Source organism: Ovis aries, chromosome 25 (assembly GCF_016772045.2).
Source record: "Ovis aries strain OAR_USU_Benz2616 breed Rambouillet chromosome 25, ARS-UI_Ramb_v3.0, whole genome shotgun sequence".
Classification (NCBI taxonomy): domain Eukaryota; kingdom Metazoa; phylum Chordata; class Mammalia; order Artiodactyla; family Bovidae; genus Ovis; species Ovis aries.
Window position 1 is genome coordinate 1,071,788 of NC_056078.1, and position 20,800 is coordinate 1,092,587.

A 20,800-nucleotide genomic window follows, 5' to 3' on the forward strand; every position below is an offset into this window, starting at 1 on the left:
AAAATTCCTCAGGAAAACAAGGAAAGGCTGCACATTAATTCTGAGAAAACAAGCAAAAGTTCAAATGCTACGCGCAGTGAGACAGAGGACTCTTGGTGGAGAGATAACTGAACCAAGTAGCAAAATCTGGCCTTCAATGAATAGAATGTTGATAGGTTAGGTGGCCAACAGGTGTCAGATTCAAAAAGGACGTGTTTTGGTCGAAACTTGAGATCAGTTGAGATTAGTTCAGGGATAGCTCCACCTGTGGGTTTTTGTCTTTTTAAAAAGGCGGCAACGGGGACAGCAGGAGGGGGCCCCCCCGCGAGGCACAATAGCCCAGGAAGTGGACAAAAGTCTCCCTGGCCTACAGTCTGACCTGTAATCTGATTGTGGGGGCGGCGGGGGGGCAGGGGGGGGTCATTTCACCTTTCTTAGTTCATTTCTTTTTTTCTTCAGCTTGCAGCTCATCCTGTCAGGGACAGGGTGGCAAGGTGATGATTGAAAGAGGAGCATGCAGTTCAGTGAATCACAAATGAGGAAAGGGGTGGGATCCACCAGGGGCAGAAATGCTTTGTAAGTTCCTCTGAAGTCTAAACTTTTGGTAACTCCTCCGCATTGTGTGCTTATAGCCAATGCCCGTATGGCTCAGGTGGGCTGAATGCTATGGATAAAGAAGGTGTCAAAATCTTGACTTTCATCTTCTCTCACCTATCCCAAAATAATCTAGTGAAAGGTTGTTATGGATTAAATTGTGTCCCTTCATAAAAGGTATGTTGAAATCCTAAACCCCAGGACTTCAGAATGGGACCTTACTTGGAACTGGAGTTGTTGCGGATGTAACGATGAGGTCACATTGGATTAGGAGTGGTGTATCCTTATAAGAAGATGGCCCTGCAAATACAGAGACCCACAAGGAAGATGCCCTGTGAAGACAAAGCAGATATGGCAGTTATGCGGCGGCACGCCAGGGAATGCCAGAGATGGCCAGCAAGTCACTAGACGCTGCCAAGAGGCAAGGAGGGACTCTTTCACAAATTTCAGAGGGAGCATAGCTCTTCAAAAACCTGATTTCAGACTTCTAGCCTCCAGAACCATGAGACAGTAAATCTGTTTTAAGCTATCCAGTTTTTGTTTTTGTTTTTAATTGTATTAAGGTAGCTCCTGGAATGGAGAAGGCAATGGCCACCCACTCCAGTGCTCTTGCCTGGAAAGTCCCATGGATGGAGGAGCCTGGTGGGCTGCAGTCCATGGGGTCGCACAGAGTCGGACACGACTGAGCGACTTCACTTTCACTTTTCTCTTTCATGCATTGGAGAAGGAAATGGCAACCCATTCCAGAGTTCTTGCCTGGAGAATCCCAGGGACGAAGGATCCTGATGGGCTGCCGTCTGTGGGGTCGCACAGAGTCGGACGCGACTGAAGCGACTTAGCAGCAGCAGCAGCGGCAGCAGCGGCTCTAGGAAAGTAACCAAAGTCAGTGTCTCATTTGATACTGCAGTAGATGCTCACTATTTGTCAGTTTCCTCATTGTTGGCCTCCCCACAACCCAATTGAATTATTCAGGCTACTTTAAACCATCAGTTTGCATATCCCATATGCTACAGTGCTTAACTTTGTTTTACTAAAAGTATGTTCGGCAGCTCTCCAGATTTTAGGCTACACAAAGAACCTTGCGTGATCTAAGGAAAGGTCAGGACTGTAGACAGTGCACTTGATTCTATACTCTTTGTAACATTTAGGTACAGTATTTTTTCTTATGTTAAGAGCCTGATATTGTATCCAGATATATAGAAAAAGTGCTCATACCCTATGACTTTTTTCATTCTGTTTTAATTTCATCTCATGCTTAAAGATGCAAAGTTGACTGTGGGGTATATGATGACTATATTTTTTTGATCCAAAATGTACGATCTCAATACCATCACTCCCATTCCTATTTGTGGATTTCTAACTCTAAAATTAGATGCAGACCTAATTGAAAAATATGGAAAGAAAATGAACAGACACTTCACCCTCAAAGGAAATTCAAGTGACTCAGACGTAATACAAGAAAAAAAAAGATGTTCTATCTGATTTATAATAAACATGAAAATTAAAATGATAAGCCATTAAAAAGAATACACTTGAATCGGTTCTAACAAGGTGGATGAAACTGGAGCCTATTATACAGAGTGAAGTAAGTCAGAAAGAGAAACACCAATACAGTATACTAAAGCATATATATGGAATTTAGAAAGGTGGTAACAATAACCCTGTATGCAAGACAGCAAAAGAGACACAGATGTATAGAACAGTCTTTTGGACTCTGTGGGAGAGGGAGAGGGTGGGATGATTTGGGAGAATGGCATTGACGTGTATAATATCATATAAAAAATGAATCGCCAGTCCAGGTTCAATGCAGGATACAGGATGCTTGGGGCTGGTGCACTGGGATGACCCAGAGTGATGGTATGGGGAGGGAGGTGGGAGGGGGGTTTAGGATGGGGAACACGTGTACACCCGTGGCGGATTCATGTTGATGTATGGCAAAATCAATACAATATTGTAAAGTAATTAGCTTCCAATTAAAATAAATAAATTTAAATTTAAAAAAGTGATAAGCAGTTACCCTAGTCCATTACCAATTTAGCAAAGATCAAAAAGTTCAGTTACATTGTATTGATGAGGGTGAGTAGAAATATAGGCAATGCTGATGAAAACTGTTGCACTATTTATGGAAAACTCATTATATATATTAAAAACTTAAATGTATGTGTCCTTTAACCCTGAAGTATCTCCCCTATGACTTTAAAAGTGGGCTTTCTTTCCTAGAGAAGTTTTAGGTTCACAGCACAATTGAGTGGCAAGTACAAACGTTTCCCATATACCACCTTCGTCCACATACATTCCCAACCTCCCCTACTACCACATTCCCACCAGATGGGACATTTGTTACAAAGGATGAATCTGCACCGACACCGCATTATAATCCAAAGCCCATCATTTACGCTGGAGTTCATTCTCGGTGTTGTACATCCTGTGAGTTGGACAAACGTATAGTGACATGTATCCACTGTTATAGTATCATGGAGAGTATTTTCATTGCCCTAAAAATCCTCTACTTTTTGCCTATTCATCCCTCCCTCTCTGCAGCTTCCAACAGCCACTGATCTTTTTACTGTCTTCGTAATTTTGCCTTTTCCAGAATACAGTACAGCTGAAACCATGTAGTATGTAGCCTTTCAGATTAGCTTCTTTCACTTATAACATGCATTGAAGTTTCATTCATGTCTTTTCATGGCTTGATAGTTCATTGATATTTATTATTCACTAACCCTCTATTGCCTGGTGTGCCACAGTTTATTTATCCACTCACCTAGTGAAAGATATCTCGGTTGCCGCCCAGTTTTGCCAATTATAAATAAAGCTGCTGCAGACGTCTGTGGGCAGGTTTTTGTATGCACATAGTTTTCTACTTCTTGGAGTAAACATAAAGGAGAACAACTGTTGGATCATAAGAGTATATTTAGTTTTGTAAGAAACCATCACACTGCCTGCCAAAGTGTTTGTATATTTTGCATTCCCACCAGCAATGAATGAGAGTTCCTGTTGCTCCACACCCTCGTCAGCATTTGCTGTTGTCAGTGTTTGGGATTTTAGCCATTCTAACAGGTGTGTCACTTAGAATAATGATGTGTACAAAAACATTTATTATAGTATTGTTTACAATAGCAAGACCGTACATTTCAGTCCAGCGTCAGGACATTAATTAAATGAATTAAATCGAGGTACCTTCAGGCAATGGAAGACCATGTAGAGACAGCTCTACATGGACCAGTTTGAAGCCATACCCTGAGATGCACAATGAAAACAGCAAGGTGCAGAACTACATGTGTGGTATAGTATATTTGTGTAAAAAATAAAAATATAAATACACTGACAGGTACTTATACTCACATTCACAGAATATGTTAGGAAGGATACACAAGATACAGTGATTGCTTCTGGGGAGAAGTAAATGGTCTACAAGGGTAAAGGTCCTTCTGTAACTTTTGGATTTTTCACCATTATTCAAAAATCAAAGAAAACAATTAAAGATAATCTATGTAGAGATAAAGGGAGAAGAAATTTTTTAAGACACTAAGGATTACCTTAAAGAAAAACGTGGAGGAGTTCCTGGTGGTCTACTGCTTAGGATCCAGGGCTTTCATTGCTGTGGCCCAGGTTTAATCCCTGGTTGGGAAACAGATTCTGAAAGCTGGGCAGCATGGCAAAGTAAAAAGAGAACAAAAGACAATGTGGCAAGTTGTTTCCAAATTTTCAGAGAGTAATTAATCCTCATTGTATCAAATCATAGAAAAAGATAGATTTCTTAATTCAGTTTATGAAATACATTAGCCATTATGAATAGCCTTTATTCATAATTGCTGTTAAAGATATCTACAAAATCAAAACATAGACAAATATCAGTATATAAATGGAAAATTTCTTAACAGCAAATCAAATCCAGTACAATGTTAAAAGACTTAAGAAAATGTTATTAGTATTAAACTAACACAATAAAAATAGAACTGCCACTTTGTACAATACACACCCGATTTAAAAAATACTATGTGAAACCAGTATATGTTGGCAATTTGATCTCTGGTTCCTCTGCATTTTCTAAATCCAGCTTGTACATCTGGAAGTTCTCGGTTCACGTACTACTGAAGCCTAGCTTAAAGGATTTTGAGCATAATCTTGTTAGCATGTGAAGTGAGTGCAACTGTATGGTAATTTGAACATTCTTTGGCATTGCCTTTCTTTGGGATTGGAATGAAAACTGACCTTTTCCAGTGCTGTGGCCACTGCTGAGTTTTCCAAATTTGCTGGCATGAGTGCAGTACTTTAATAACATCGTCTTTAAGGATTTGAAATAACTCAGCTGAATTCCGTCACCTCCACTAGCTTTGTTCATAGTAATGCTTCCTTTTTAAATTTTTTCAACTTATGATTAAAATTTATTTATTTATTTATTTAAATTTAAATTAAAAAGTAGTGGGGGACGACAGAGGATGAGATGGCTGGATGGCATCACTGACTCGATGGACGTGAGTCTGAGTGAACTCCGGGAGTTGGTGATGGACAGGGAGGCCTGGCATGCTGCGATTCATGGGGTCACAAAGAGTTGGACATGACTGAGCGACTGAACTGACTGAACTGAACTGAATGCTTCCCAAGGCCCGCTTTAGTTCACATTCCAAGGATGTCTGGCTCTAGGTGAATGATCACACCATTGTGGTTATCTGGGTCATTAGAGCTTTTTTGTATAGTTCTGTGTATTCTTGCCACCTTTGCTTAATATCTTCTGCTTCTGTTAGGTTCTTGCCATTTTTGTCTGTTATCGTGTCTATCTTTCCTTTGGTATCTCCAATTTTCTTAAAGAGATCTCTAGTCTTTCCTATTCTATTGTTTTCCTCTAGTTCTTTGCATTATTCACTTAAGAAGGCTTTCTTATCTCTCCTTGCTGGTCTCTGGAACTCTGCATTCAGTTGGGTATATCATTGCCTTTCTCCTTTGCCTCTTGCGTCTCTTTTTTTCTCGGCTATTGGTAAGGCCTCCTCAGACAGCCACTTTGTCTTCTTGTGTTTGTTTTTCTTGGGGATGGTTTTGGTCACCGCCTCTTGTGCAATGTTACAAACCTCTGTCTATAGCTCTTCAGGCACTCTGGCATTCAATGGATCTAGTCTGTTGATCTATTGAACATTCAAAAAGCAAAGGTCATGGCATCCTGTCCTATCACTTCATGGCAGATAGATGGAGAAAAAGTGGAAATAGTATCAGATTTCATTTTCTTAGTTTCCAAAATCACTACAGATGGTGACTACAGCCATGAAATTAAAAGATGCTTGCTGCTTAGAAGAAAAGCTATGACCAACCTAGACAGTTTATTAAAAATCAGAGACATCACTTTGCCAACAAAGGTCTGTATAGTCAAAGCTGTGGTTTTAGTAGTGATGGATGTGAGAGATGGACCATATAGAAGGTAAAACACTGAAGAATTGATACTTTCAAACTGTGGTATTTGAGAAGACTCTTGAGAGTCCCCTGGACTGCCAGGGGATCCAACCAGTCCATCCTAAAGGAAATCAGTCCTGAGTACTCATTGGAAGGACTGATGCTGAAGCTGAAGCTCCAATACTTTGGCCACCTGATGCAAAGAGCCAACTCATTGGAAAACACCCTGATGCTGGGAAGGACTAAGGGCAAAAGGAGAAGGGGGTGACAGAGGATGAGATGGTTAGATGACATCACTGACTCAATGGACATGAGTTTGAGCAAACTCAGGGAGAGAGTAAAGGACAAGGAAGCCTGATGTGCTGCAGTTCACAGGGTCAAAGAATTGGACGTGACTTAGTGACTAAACAACAACAACAACATATCAAACCATCAGCTTCAGCTATGCTTAGTAGTGAACTGCTAGAGGCACTTCTTATCGAAAACAGAAGGAAGACGAAGATGCTGGTCATTCCTGCTGCTGTTACACGTGTGCTGGAGGGCCCAGCCACTGGAAGAGACAACAGTCAATGAGGTGTCATTATCAGCAAGAAAAAGATAAAATACCATTACATGCAAATGATAGTTGTGTCTCCTTCAAAAACTAAGGGAGTCAAGTGAAAAAATAGTAGGAGAATTCTACAAGGTAGTTGAATCCAAAATTGACAAAAACAATAGTGTTCCTTTATGAAGGTAAAAAATACACTGCAAAAAATATCATTAAGAATTGCAATAAAAATATAAAACACCTAGGAGTCAAAAGCAACAGGCAAGATAATTGTGAAGATAATAAAATTTTACTGAGAGGAAAACAAGAAGATGCAAATGAAATAGGAAATAAAAATTTTCCTGAAGTAAAGGCTGAATGATGATATGATTATAATGTAATTAGTCTCTTGATAAGTACCAGATCCTGTGGTGAGTCCACCTTCCAGTGCAGGGAACTGGGGTTCAGTCCCTGGTTGGGGAACTAAGACCACACGTGCCACGGGGCAACTAAACCCATGCATTGCAACAGAGATCCAGAACAACGAAAAATGAGAGTAGACAAGTGGAAAAACATTCTGGTCACCAACTATCTTTTTTAAAAAAAATGTCAACCTAAGATCAGAAGAGAACGGAGAACCTAAGTATGAAACTAAGTTTTTAAAAAAGAGACAGTGTTCTAGTGGATCAAACACTGACTACAAAAGCAAGAAACTAAAAGTGAGCTGGACCAAGGTAATTGCCTCAAAAAGGGAAAAGGAGAAGAGGGGAAGGAAGTTTAAAAGGAAAGAAAAAGTGTTCTTTGAAGACTTGGTGGTACAGACAGAAAAAAAGAAAGAGGAGGAAATTTGGTATTATAAGAACTGAAATCAAAAGTCATAGAATTTTTTTCTCTTCCTTTCCCAAAGAAAGTCATTCATTAAAGAAATTGAACTTTATTATGCTGACAAGAGAGGGCAGTCCTGAGCTATGATCTTGTGATAGAACCCTAAACCACCATTCATGGAATGGAGAATTTTCATCAACACAAAATTATTGTAAGTAGGAAACAGATAAGGAAAATAAAAGCATTTCAACTGATAAAAATTGAAAGTGAAATTGTTAGTTGCTCAGTCATGTCTGATTCTGCGAACCTGTGAACTATAGCCTGCCAGGCTCTTCTGTCCATGGAATTCTCTAGGCAAGAATACTGGAGTGGGTTGCCATTCCCTTCTCCAGGGGATCTTCTGGACCCAGGGATCAAACATGGGTCTCCCACATTGCAGGCAGATTCTTTACTGTCTGAGCCACCAGGAAAGCCCTCCTTCCCCTCTAAATGAGCACAAAACATAAGCATATTATAATACAATAAACAAAAGCAAATGAATTATCTCCGAATAAGCATTTGGGATATGAAGAACATCTTGAATAAGAAATTAATGAACTAAGAACAAAATACTCAAAAAGTAGGAAATGAGTTGATTGAACTCAGAGCTCATGTCAAATTAAAGAAAAAATAGTGCCCAAGCCCAAGGGAGAACAGTTTAAATTTTAAAAATCTGATGAGAAGTATTAAAAGTCCAAAAAGCCTCAAAGAATAAAAATGAGAAAAGTATAAAGGGCCAGAGAATAAATGGCTGAAATGGAAGGTAGGTAATAAAGGTCCAAAATTTCTATAATTAGAGAAGCAAATCAAAACAATAGACCAGAACTAATATGTCAACCTATAATCCAAGAAAAATTCCAAAATAAAAATAACTTGAATCTACTATATAAAGAAGCCACATGGAAGTTCCCTGATGACCTCTCAGGTAGGTTTCTGGGCCTTCACTGTTGCGGCTCATGTTCAGTCCCTAGCTGGGTAATGGAGATCCTGCAGGCCATGATGCAGCCAAAAAAGAAACAAATAAAATGCTAATCTCCATCAGCCTCTATGAGAAAGAACCCACAACTATTTGAGAAAATTGACACAGAACGGCCAATTCTGAGACCTAGTCTCGTAAATTATACCTTAAAGAAAAAATTCTCAGAGCCTCCAGGCAAACATGTTAAAGAGCTTGCAAGGGCAGGAGAATTAGCCATCGGACTTCAGACTTCTCCCGAGTAACATACAAGGCAGGCCACCGTGGAACAGCACTGAAAAAAATGTGAAGATTTCAGTCTGTGTTAGTCGCCTATAGCTGTCATAGTCAATTACCAAACTTGATGGCTTAAAACACTGGACATTTATTCTCTCAGAGTGCTGGAGGCCAGAAATCTGAGGTCAAGGTGGTGACCGCATCAGCTTCTTCCGGTGGCCCTGAGGGACGGTCTGCTCCCGCTCCCTTCCTGGTTTCCAGCAGGTGCCGGCAGCTCTCCACGTTCCTGGCTTGTAGCTGCGTGGCTGCAATGTCTGTCTCTGGCTTCACTTCGTCTTTCCCTCTGTGTCTCTGTGTTTAAAATCTCACTCTCTTTTTTCTAGAAGGACATCAGTCATTGCATTTCAGGTTCATACTAAACCCCGGATACTCTGATCCCAAGACTGCAGGTATTTATTTATTTATTTCAAAAGGGTTCCCAGGTGGCGCTAGTGGTAGTGCAGGAGACAGATCATGCGTTTGATCCCTGGGCTGGGAAGATCCCCTGAAGGAGGGCATGGCAACCCATTCCAGTATTCTTGTGTGGAGAATCCCATGGACAGAGGACCCTGGTGGGCTACAGTCCGTAGGCTTGCAAAGAGTCAGACACGACTGAAGTGACTTAGTACGCACACATGCATATTTGCAAAAATCCATTTTCCAAATAAGGTGATGTATGGGTATCAGAGGTTAGCACTTGAACATCTTTTTTTGTGGGACACCATTCAACCCACTGTGTTGTCCTCCAAGTCTTAAAACTATAGAAAAATTGTTTTCAGTACACAAAAGCTTGGGAAATATGGACTTTATGAGTTCCTTTTGAGGAGACTATTAGAGGATTAACTTCAACAAAGAGATGTTGGGGAAATCTTTTGTAAAGCCAGTATAGCATTTATACTGGTTTCTGCTTAAAATAATAGCAAAAATAATTACAGATTGATGTCACTTATGATTAATCAAGGCTAAGATACTTTATTATTTGCTAGGGATGCCTGAACAAAATACTACAGACTTGGTGGCTTAAACAACAGAAATTTATTTTCTTACAGTCCTGCAGGACAGCAAGTCTGATTTCTTCTGAGGCCTCTTCCTTGCCTTGCAGACAGCCACCTTCTCCTTTAGTCCATACACGGCCTGGCCTTTCTTCCATATGTATGCCCGTCTGGGTCCAAATCTCCTCTTCTTGTACGGAAACCAGGCACATTGGATTAGGACCCACCCTAAAGACCTCATTTTAATTTGTCACCTCTTTAAAAACTCTGTCTCCAAACATTCTGAGGTACTATGGCGTAGGACTCAACATTTTCAGTTCAGTTCAGTTGCTCAGTCGTGTCCGACTCTTTGCGACCCCATGAACCGCAGCACGCCAGGCCTCCCTGTCCATCACCAACTCCCAGAGTCCACTCAATCCCATGTCCATTGAGTCAGTGATGCCATCCAACAATCTCATCCTCTGTCATACCCTTCTCCTCCTGCCCTCAATCTTTCCCAGTCAGTTCCTCACATCAGGTGGCCAAAGTATTGGAGTTTCAGCTTCAGCATCAGTCATTCCAATGAACACCCAGGACTGATCTCCTTTAGGATGGACTGGTTGGATCTCCTTGCTGTCCAAGGGACTCTCAAGAGTCTTCTCCAACACCACAGTTCAAAAGCATCAATTCTTCAGCACTCAGCTTTCTTTATAGTCCAACTCTCATATCCATACATGACCACTGGAAAAACCATAGCCTTGACTAGGTGGACCTTTGTTGGCAAAGTAGTGCCTTTGCTTTTTAATATGCTGTCCAGGTTGGTCATAACTTTCCTTCCAAGGAGTAAGCGTCTTTTAATTTCATGGCTGCAGTCACCATCTGCAGTGATTTTGGAGCCCCCAAAAACAAAGTCAGCCCCTGTTTCCACTGTTTCCCCATCTATTTGCCATGAAGTGATGGGACCAGATGCCATGATCTTAGTTTTCTGAATGTTGAGCTTTAAGCCAACTTTTTCACTCTCCTCTTTCACTTTCATCAAGAGCCTCTTTAGTTCTTTTGGTGCAATTCTTAATTGTACAGTCTTTTTGAACAACTTGGCAACATGTTAAAAAAGTTTTTGACAAATACACTTCATTTTAACATTCTGCTTCCAGGAACGCAGCCTAAAGAAATTGTTAGGAATTTGCAGCAACCTGAATAGTCCATAATTCAATGGTCCGTAGTTCGCCAAATAAATTTTGGTACCTCCCTAGAATGGATAACTTTGAGGCCATTAAAAATCATGCAGAACAATATTTGATGACAAGGGAAAATATTTATGACAAATTGTTAAATGAAGTAAGGAGATGAGATTAATAGCATCTTAGATTTGATCCCGATTCTGCAAGGTGGACACTGCTCAGTTCTCTCTGAGTGGTGCAGTTACCTGTAATTCCAATATATAGTTTTGTGATTATTGGTCTTCTCCAAGTAGCCATCAATAAAATAAGAACCTTCTTTTAATTAAAAAGCAATCTCATATGTTTCTACATGTATCTATGTATCTATGCCAAAATTCAAATACCTAACAAAATGTTTGACATGAGGATGTTTTAGTTCCATCTTCCCAAACAGTAGTACCTCACCTTACTATCAGGGTTGATTGGGGGATGAAAGGAGTGTGTGAATTGGGGTACTGTCTTGATTTTTAGTCTTTTTGGACTGCCTGAAATCTTCCTTTTTCTTAATCAATTCGGATCATCATTGTTCATTCATTGTTGTTGAGTTGCTAAGTCGTGTCCGACTCTTTGTGACCCCATGGCTCCTCTGTCCTCCAGTGTCTCCCAGAGTCTGCTCAAATTCATGTACAGTATCAGTGATGCTATCTAACCATCTCATCCTCTGCCACCTCTTTCTCCTCCTGCCCTTAATCTTTTCCAGCATCATGGTCTTTTCCAGTGAGCCAGCTCTTTGCATTAGGGGCCAAGTACTGGAGCTTCAGCTTCAGCATCAGTCCTTCCAATGAATGTTCAGGACCGATTTCCTTTAGGATTGACTGGTTTGATCTCCTTGCTGTTCAAGGGACCCTCAAGGGTCATCATGCCTGTTTACAAGCCACGCACTGCCTTTGATCTCCTAATAGACTGCTTTGGCAGCTGTTTCCAAAGTAAAATCCTTGAAATATGGTTCCCAGGGACATTAGTGGGCTTAATGAGATTAGGAAAAAAAGCTTATAGGGTTTTGACAGCTAAGTAAGTTTTGGAAACAGTTGTAAAGTTTAATTTTCAAAAAGTTACAAAGCATGACTATTTCATACAAATATAAAATCACAATATGTCAGGGATTGATTAAGTCATTAAAGAGGGGATCAGCAGGGTGGTAACGCTTCAAGGAGCATTTGAGGAACAAGAGTCCATATGTTAATCAGGAAAGACTTTTTTTTTTTAATGTAGAATGAGATTGCTCCATTACTACAAGCATGGGTAATTTCCCACAGAGCGATAAATGATGGTTTTGGATGTTGTCTCTACTCTTAAGACAAATATCATTTGCTGTATTATCACTTTTCTTCGCATTAATCTCCTATAGAATTGTAAAACAGCCTGATCAATACTAAGAGGATTTTTCTAGGAAGCTTGTTAGAAACTTTGAGCTGGACACAGAAACAGCAGCTAGTAATCCCCTTTGCCTCTTTCCAAATTTTGGATTACTTTTCTTTTCTTTCAGTTTTATTTATTTATTTACTTTATTGTCTTGGTTTTGCCATACATTGACATGAATCAGCCATGGGTGTATATGTGTTCCCCATCCTGAACCCCCTCCCACTTCCCTCCCCATCCCGTTCCTCTGGGTCATCCCAGTGCACCAGCCCCAAGCACCCTGTATCATGTGTCAAACCTGGACTGGTGATTCATTTCACATATGATAATTTACATGTTTCAATGCCATTCTCCTATATCATTCCACCCTTGCCCTCTCCCACAGAGTCCAAAAGACTGTTCTATACATCTGTGTCTCTTTTGCTGTCTCGCATACAAGGTTATCGTTACCATCTTTCTAAATTCCATATATATGTGTTAGTATACTGTACTGGTGTTTTTCTTTCTGGCTTACTTCACTCTGTATAATCGGCTCCAGTTTCATCCATCTCATCAGAACTGATTCAGGTGTATTCTTTTTAACGGCTGAGTAATACTCCACTGTGTATATGTACCACAGCTTTCTTATCCATCCATCTGCTGATGGACATCTAGGTTGCTTCCATGTCCTGGCTATTACAAACAGTGCTGCATGAACATTGGGGTACATGTGTCTCTTTCAATTCTGGTTTCCTCTGTGTGTATGCCTAGCAGTGGGATTGCTGGGTCATAGGGCAGTTCTATTTCCAGTTTTTTAAGGAATCTCCACACTGTTCTCCATAGTGGCTGTACTAGTTTACATTCCCACCAACAGTGTAAGAGGGTTCCCTTTTCTTCACACCCTCTCCACCACTTATTTCTTGTAAACTTTTGGATAGCAGCCATTCTGACTGGCATGAAATGGTACCTCACTGTGGTTTTGATTTGCATTTCTCTGATAATGAGTGATGTTGAGCATCTTTTCATGTGTTTGTTAGCCATCTGTATGTCTTCTTTGGAGAAATGTCTATTTAGTTCTTTGGCCCACTTTCTGATTGGGTCTTTTATTTTTCTGGAATTGATCTTCAGGAGTTGCTTGTATATTTTTGAGATTAATTCTTTGTCCGTTGCTTTGTTTGCTATTATTTTCTCCCATTCTGACGGCTGTCTTTTCACCTTGTTTATAGTTTCCTTCGTTGTGCAGAAGCTTTTAACAAAGGAGGCAAGAATATGCAATGGAGAAAATATAATCTCTTTAACAAGTGGTGCTGGGAAAACTGGTCAACCACTTGTAAAAGAATGAAACTAGAACACTTTCTAACACCATACACAAAAATAAACTCAAAATGGATTAAAGATCTAAACGTGTATAATATCATATAAGAAACGAATCTCCAGTCTAGATTTGATGCAGGATACAGGATGCTTGGGGCTGGTGCACTGGGATGACCCAGAGGGATGGTACGGGGAGGGAGGTGGGAAGGGGGTTCAGGATTGGGAACATGTGTACACCCGTGGCGGATTCATGTTGATGTATGGCAAAACCAACACAATATTGTAAAGTAAAAATAATAATAACTTTTAAAAAAAACTAGAGGAAAACACAGGCAAAACACTGTCCGACATAAACCACAGCAGTATCCTCTATGAACCACCTCCCAGAATATTGGAAATAAAAGCAAAAATAAACAATTGGGACCTAATTAAAATTAAAAGCTTCTGCACAACAATGGATTACTTTTCTTAGTAAGCACCTTAAGCCAAAGCTAAACAGGTTTCCTTCTTACTGGGTATTGATATGCATATAACAATGAAACAAGCACTGTTTGTAACATGAACTTGAAATTCAATTTTATTTTCATCTTCCACAGCTCTTATAAAGTTTATTGAGCAGAGGTAAACTTCCCTTGTTCTTAGAAGAAAAGGCAGGCAGGCACAAGGATTTCCGGCTATTCAGAGGTAACAGTACATTCTAACTAAGCACCAAACCTCCTTACCTTCCCCACTGTGGATCAGGGCAGGTCCCTGTGGATCAGGACAAGGCTTTGTCCTTTTTCCCCTTTTTCCCCTTGCAGTCAGCCTCTTCTTCTCTCCCAGTCTTCCTGCACCCGCATCCTATCCAGTTTCTTGGTGCCCCCTCCAGTGTTGGAAAAGGATGTGTGGGGTGGAGGGGCATATGGAGTGGGAAAGCCCCTCTTTGAACTGGCACAGTCTTCAGGCTGCCTTCTGTTCTCTGGGCAGGGTAGATGTTTCAGTGACTAATGAGTCAGTTGCCTCTTACAGGTGGTACCACAGGATCCCAGGAGAGTCTACTGGGGATCTTTGTTCCCGTGATCCAGGCTGATGCATCACTACTGGAAGTACTCACTTGGTCCTCCTTCCTCAGCCCTTAGGAATTGAGCCTTGGGTCCCCTCTGGCCTCGCAGAGTATCTGTAGGGCACACGATGACCGCATGAGGGCACTCTCTGGCATGATCCACGTCTGGTCCACAGGACGCATTTGTGATCCCATCCTGACAAACGCTGGGAGTGGAGGCTAATCTCAGCACAGTTTTGCTCATCTTGTGCACACACCCCATTTGAGCATTTAGGTTGAATCAAGCACTGGTCTTCCATATCTCCAAGTTGAGGGTATGCTTTCCAGGCTCAATAACTGCCATATCACACACTCACAGAATGAAAGGTGACAAAGGGAAAATGCTCAGTTCAGTTCAGTCGCTCACTCGTGTCCGACTCTTTGCGACCCCATGAACCGCAGCAGGCCAGGCCTCCCTGTCCATCACCAACTCCCGGAGTTCACTCAACTCACGTCCACCGAGTCAGTGATGCCATCCAGCCATCTCATCCTCTGTCGTCCCCTTCTCCTCCTGCCGTCAATCCCTCCCAGCATCAGAGTCTTTTCCAATGAGTCAACTCTTCGCATGAGGTGGCCAAAGTATTGGAGTTTCAGCTTCAGCATCATTTCTTCCAAAGAAATCCCAGGGCTGATCTCCTTCAGAATGGACTGGTTGGATCTCCTTGCAGTCCAAGGGACTCTCAAGAGTCTTCTCCAACACCTCAGTTCAAAAGCATCAATTCTTCGGTGCTCAGCCTTCTTCACAGTCCAACTCTCACATCCATACATGACCACTGGAAAACCATAGCCTTGACTAGACGGACCTTAGTCGGCAAAGTAATGTCTCTGCTTTTGAATATTCTATCTAGGTTGGTCATAACTTTTCTTCCAAGGAGAAAGAATCTTTTAATTTCATGGCTGCAGTCACCATCTGCAGTGATTTTGGAGCCCCCCAAAATAAAGTCTGACACTGTTTCCCCTGTTTCCCCATCTATTTCCCATGAAGTGATGGGACCAGATGCCATGATCTTCGTTTTCTGAATGTTGAGCTTTAAGTCAGCTTTTTCACTCTCCTCTCACTTTCATCAAGAGGCTCTTTAGCTCCTCTTCACTTTCTGCCATAAGGGTGGTGTCATCTGCATATCTGAGGTCATTGATATTTCTCCCGGCAGTCTTGATTCCCCTTGTATTAAAGAAACATGAGTCAAAGGTAAGACTGTATACGGTGAGACTCCTAGAGGAAAACATAGGCAGAACACTTGTCCACATAAATTGCAAGAGTATCTTTTCTGGTTCATCTCCTAAAGTAATGAAAATAAAAACAAAAATGGTAGAAAATATTTACAAATGATGCAGCTAACAAGGGATTAGTTTCTAAAATATACCAACAGGCTCATGCAACTTTTTTATATTAAAAAACCCCAACCCAATAAAAAAATGGAGAGATCTAAATAGGCGTTACTCCAAAGAAGACATATCAATGATCAACAGGCATATGAAAAATTGTTCAACACTGCTAATTATTAGAGAACTGAAGATCAAAACTATAACGAGGTATCACTTCACTCCCTTCAGAATGGCTATAATCAAGAAGTCTAAAAATAATAAATGCTGGAGAGGGTGTAGATAAAAAGGAACTCTCCTACACTGTTGGTGGGAATGTAAATTGCAGCCACTATAGAGAATAGTACAGAAGTTCCTTAAAAAAACTGAAACTACAGTTACTATATGATCCTGCAACCCCACTCCTGGGCATATATCTAGAGAAAACTATAATTCAAAAGGAAACACAACTCCAAACATTCAGAGCCACACTATTCACAATAGCCAAGACACACAAGCAAACTAAAAGTCCACTGACAGATAAATAGACAAAAAAGATATGGTATAAATATGCAATGGAATATTACTCAGCCATAAAAGAGAATTAATACCATTTGCAGCAACACGAATAGACCTCGAGGTTATCATACCAAATGAAGTAAGTTAGAGAAAGACAAATATCATATGATATCACTTATATGTGGAATCCAGAAACATGATTTTCAAAACAGAAATAGACTCACAGACATAGAAAAGTAATTTATGGTTACCAAAGTGGGGAAAGAAGTGAGGAGAGGGATAAATTAGAAGGCTGGGATTAACACACACATTTATATATATATATATAAAATAATCAACAAGGCCCTACTGTATAGCACAAGGAACTATACTCAATATTTTATAATAGTCTATTAATATAAGGGAAAAGAATCTCAAAAAGAATATATATATTACGAGTCACTGTGCTGTATCCTGACGCTAACAAGACATTGTAAATCAAATATATTTCAATAAAAAAAGAATGCATATGATTTACTGTAGAGTTGGATTCACTTTAGAATCCCTCGGTTGGGAAGATACCTGGAGAAGGGAAAGGCTACCCGCTCCAGTATTCTGGCTTGGAGAATTCCATGGATGCTATAGTCCATGGGGTTGCGAAGAGTTGGACACAAGTGAGTGACTTTCGCTTTCTTTCACTTTCAGTAATTTATATTATGCTAAGACATAGAGAAATAATGGCGATATTTACTTTAGAAACCCCTGGTAGATGTCCCATTACTTTCTTTGTCTGCGTGATTATTAGACTCACATGTATTGGCAACATGGGAAAAACTCACATGACGTAACTTTTAGGAAGAGTACCCTCTGCAGGAGTTCACGTGTGAAGAAGGCTGGTGTAGAGACTGAAAACGCAGACTTGACTCCCAGCCATGCCAGGTGATAGCGTAAGATTGCTTACATTCCTTTGAGACTCAGTTTTCTCATCCATAGGATGTGTAATATCACTCATAGTGAGGTTTGAATTAGGCACCAGAGCCCTTTCAAACTGCAGGCAATGCCTCATTCTAGCATGCAAAATCTGAATTTGAACAACTCTGTTAGTGGCCTTCTTCAGTTTCCTATTATTCACCAACTTCCTAGATTTATCAGTTGAGAAAACACAAAGGAAATTTGTCACCTTTGACCTTTAAGCATCTCCAGTGTCAACTTTATGGGCTCGTGGTTTTTCTGCAAGGCTGACCCACAAAAATGTGTTCTTTCAGTGTGGGATGCCCAGGGCTCCTGGGAGGAGGCATGCAGGTGCCAGAAGGTGAATTCATAGTCACAGGGACGTCCAACGCGGTGGTGAAGTACAGTGTTAACAGGTTTACAGTGTGACTCAGATGGATACAAAAGGAACGCTTGTCAGAGATTGTATTCAATTTGAGATTAGAGGGGAACCAGTAAGATGACAGGCTCGGTTCTGAAGGGAATTTGAGAAGTAGAGATTTGCATAGTCAGTCCAGGGACATTGAAATGAACTGGCTAATGGGTTAATGTCCTACAGGACAATAACCTCTGGGCCGACCTTTTCTATCTGATAGAAATCTATATATTGCTGCTTCACAGTACTGGGGCTTCAATGAAATGATAAATAACAGAGTCAAACATGGTACATCCTGCTAGATGACTGAGTAATTCTTTGTGTCAACTGAATTGACATGTCACCCACCTTTTTACCTTTTGTGTCAGCTGGGGCCTCTGGAAGTAGACACTGAATGTAAGGGAGTACTAGCGGTGTGTAAGTTGAATCATGTTCTGGCTTCCAGCAAAAAAGATATGTTGAAACCCTAACTCCCAGCACCTGTGAACGTGACTATTTTGAAAGCAGATATTTGTAAATATAATTAAGATGTAAACTGGGAGGTGGTTACTCTGGGGCAGGGTGGCCTTTAGTCCGATATGACTGGTGCCCTCAAGAGAAAAGAAACCACCACACAGGACAGAGCACTGTGTTCAGGCTGGGGGCAGAGACTGGGGTGACCCACGCTAGGAACACCGAGGCTTGCTGGCGCCCGAGCCCTGGAAGATAGGAGAGGGGCCTGGGCCCATTCCTCCGTCAGCCTACCAGAGAGCCTCTGACACCTCGAGTGTGGACTTCCGGCTCCAGAACTGAGGCGCTGCAGACTGTTGTGGGCAGACACCCAATTTATGGCCACATGTTCACGGAAGGCGGGGAGTGAGGTGGAGCTTAGGAGAGACAGAGGAGAAGCAGCAGGAGCAAAACTGAGCAGGGAGAGCTCGCAGGTCATATTGGGGGCCTGACACAAGTGGAAGGAATGGAGGAAGCAGAACAGGCAGGGCGGGCCTTGCCTAGGATGGCCATCTGACAAAGGCTCGCTCAGCTCGGTGGGCAGGCTGGGCTCGATGCTGTCCCTCAAGGAGTCCAATTTGAGCAAACAAGGTCATGCCCAGTCCTTGACTGGGAGCTCTTGGAAGAGCATGGCGGTAGATTGAGGGGTGGATGGAGCCCCGAGACACTGTGGCTTCAGTGTCGCTGCCAGTGAGTTCTGTCTTGGAGAGAGGTTTAAGAACACAGCTCCTGGCAGCCCTGGCTGCCTCCCATGCCACAGGGCTTCACACTACCTGTGGTTTGGGGAGCCGGTGCTCCAGGGCACTCGGGTGTGTTCATCCCCAAGGGGCTCCTGACCCATGGAGGGTAGCGTGTTACTGCTCATGGATTTGGGGCCACAGCCAGCGCACACTGGCTCCTCCTCCACTGGCTGTTCTAATTTCCCCTGCCCTCACCTGTCATTTCTGCCAGTCCTGGTGACTAGCTTGCTGGTGTGACCCCAGCTCATTTCAGTCTTCTTCCCAGCTTGAGCTTGTTTCACTCGAGCATTTGTGGGCACGACAGGGAAGGGGGAGTCCACAGGCCAACACAGGCTGACCACTTGAGTGACCACTGCCCTGTGGTCAGGCAGCAGCTCTGCTTCTTCCTGACACTCACAGCCAGGTACTCCTGCCAAGACGGGGGCTTGTCCTCTTACCTCTGGGTCTCTGGACACATGGGTACCAAGCACCCAGACAGCAGCCGTATCCACTTGCTTCTGTACACACTTTGTTTTGTGGCAAGGGTGGGCTCCCTTTGGGACCCCTGACTGCAGAGTGCAGAAGGGTAGGCGTGGCAGTGGGCTCTGGAGAAGGATGGTGAGCAGGCCACTCCCATGTCCTTGGTTCTTGGATCCTTGGATCCTGTCTAGAGGAGACACAGCTGCATAGAGGCCTCAGACCCTGGAACACGAGACCTGGAAGACGGCGTTCATTCTGGCAGAATGTTGTTTCCAGCTGGCTCCTCTGTTGTGCAGGGGCAGGGCCTCCCCTCAGTGCCTGGGTCCTGGCTGTGCTGGGACACGTGGGATGCTGAAGTGGGTCCCTAGGGTGAGCACCAGGAGGGTCAGGTACTTCACAGGCCCCAAGTTTGGGGCTGGCTGTAGTTCTCTGGGAAGGAAGGGCAATCCTGCTTGGAATAGGGTTTATTCCTGTAGGACAAACTGTGAACCTTTCCAGGGTGATGTAAACTTGCCACTAAGTAGGTGGTTGGTTCTATCAAAAAATAGTGCCACCGTGGGGGCTCAGGGAGGTGGTGGGCTGGACATCCACAGACAGCGGTAGCTAGATCAGGCTTGGCCAGTAGAGCCCGCATGATGGGCTGCATGTCAGCTGTACATCTCTGGCACTGTGGCCATTCCGTATTTGTGTCCGTCTCTCCAGGGCCGGGGTGGCTGATGACGAAGAGCGGCTAACATCCATAGGCTGAGGTGGTCATCGGTGTAGCTGATTGGTGCCTCTTCTGCGGTGGATGCTTTCTGCTGAGCACGGCTTGCTCTTCCCGGTTCTTCCCACCCTGAGCCCAGCCCTGGTGGCCATCCACGTAGGAGTCCTCCATCTCCAACCTCCTTGTCCTTGGTCTTCCACGGCACTGAAATAGCCAGCCAGGTCATTCACCACTGCCCGTGAGCCCGAATATATTCTCATTCTGGGCCGCCTTTCTTTTGCTCAGCACACATAACCAGGTACACTGTCCTCTAGGAGATTTCCCCTTTCTGCTATCTTTCAGGGTCACTCCTGAGTGTGGCTACAATGAAGCTGCAATCTATTTTCTGACTTGAATTTTCTCATTGAGCCACCCCCTCATAAATCAAGTCTGGGCACTTTCTTCCCGCTTCAACTGTCTGTAGGGGAGCCCCCTCGGGTAGCCGTCCCTGTCGGCTGAGGGAGGGGTGCCACTGCAGCCGTGGTGGGGGGGGGGCGGTTTGGCTACTGCTCACACGGCTCACATGTGCCCTCTTGGCTTGCTCGGGCTCAGACTAGATGGACCATCTTGTGACGGGCTGTATCTGGGCTCCCCAACTCTGTGAACTGATGCATCTGACAGCGTAGCACGTGTTGGGCGGTGCTGATGCAGGGCCCTTGAGCCCTCCCAGAGCCTGTGGCATGAAAAGTGGAACGTGT

General features: G+C 42.8%; 1 long non-coding RNA gene across 2 annotated transcripts in view; it reads left to right on the top strand.

Annotated features, from left to right (window-relative positions):
• LOC132658663 (uncharacterized) overlaps positions 1-20,800 on the top strand; it is a 37,680-nt gene that overhangs the window by 5,766 nt on the left and 11,114 nt on the right. For both annotated transcript variants that reach the window (XR_009598587.1, XR_009598586.1), the window contains exon 3: positions 439-20,361. This is a non-coding gene — a long non-coding RNA (uncharacterized LOC132658663). The remainder of the gene's footprint in view (positions 1-438; positions 20,362-20,800) is intronic.